The sequence below is a fragment of the Otolemur garnettii genome, unplaced genomic scaffold, assembly GCF_000181295.1.
Source record: "Otolemur garnettii isolate 467f Iridium unplaced genomic scaffold, OtoGar3 scaffold00060, whole genome shotgun sequence".
NCBI classification, from domain to species: Eukaryota; Metazoa; Chordata; class Mammalia; order Primates; family Galagidae; genus Otolemur; species Otolemur garnettii.
Window position 1 is genome coordinate 1,564,217 of NW_003852455.1, and position 1,276 is coordinate 1,565,492.

A 1,276-nucleotide genomic window follows, 5' to 3' on the forward strand; every position below is an offset into this window, starting at 1 on the left:
CCCCCCCGCCCCCCCAATCCCCCCATGCCCTCTCCTGAGCACTGCCTGAGCCCTGTGGCCCATTCCAGCTGCTGGGACTCTTCTGCCTTCTCCAGGTTCAAGCCAGGCAGCTGCTTGAACAGCGGGAACGCTGGTTCTATAGGAGCTTTGCTTCTTTGTTCCCACGCAGTTTCCGAGGCAGGAATCCCAAACCCTTTGAGAGTCCTCAGGTCTGTAGGAAGCTCGGAGCCTGGGGCCCAGGCCAGCTCAGGCTGCTGAGGGGGCGGCGCGCCCTCTAGTGGCAGGCCTGGTCCTCCCAGGGAGAGGCGGAAATGCCGGTTTGATTTGTAAGGCAGGCACTTGGGACCCTGCCCTAAGTCTGCAGTCACCCCCAGGATGGGTGGTGCCTGGCTCTGAGCCAAACACCCAGGCGCTGGGCAATTGCAGGGATAGCAGGCTTCAAATCCAAACCCAAGAAGTGATAATGTATACTCTGCCTATCAGCAGCCTAATTATTTAAAAATAAGGCCATAGCAGAAAGGAAAGCCACTCTGAGCCCTGCAGACCAGGGCGGGTGGGGTGGGGGAGAGACTGTGTGTGTAAGCACCTTGTGAGACCAATAAGGGGCTCAGACCCATCCCTGGGGAGGTGGTGCCCCAGCGCCTGGCCTTAGCACCACTATGCCTGCCAAGGCTATTCCATCAACATGAGCCCCACCCCAGGCGAAACCAATTACACCCAAACCACAAATAACCTGCACTTTTAGTCAAGAAGCACCTCCAAACAAGTGTTTTCTAAATCCTAAAAGAAATCTCTAGAATGATTCCCATGCCGTTCCCCCCTCCCCCAAGCCAGCTGAAATACCAGCTGCTGGCCAGTCACAGGGCCCGTGGAAATGCAGAGGTACATGGTGGGCTGGTATGTATGGCTCAGGCAAGGGCACAGAGCATTCTTGGTTGGATAAACGGATCCACAACAGCCCTGGAATGCAAAATGTGAAGTATTGCCACAGCAGTGGCAGGGACATGTGACTTGGACCATTTATAAACAATAAAAGGGTTATTTCTTGTATCTGCTTTCAGCTGAAGATTCTTCATGTAAAAAAGAAAAAAAATCCTTTTTACTCATGAGGCGGGCTTAAGGATCAAATGAGATAAATTTTTTTTTTTTTTTTAGACAGAGCCTCAAGCTATCCCCCTGGGTAGAGTGTCATGGCATCACAGCTCACAGCAACCTCCAACTCCTGGGCTCAAAGCGAGTCTCCTGCCTCAGCCTCCCAAGTAGCTGGGACCACAGG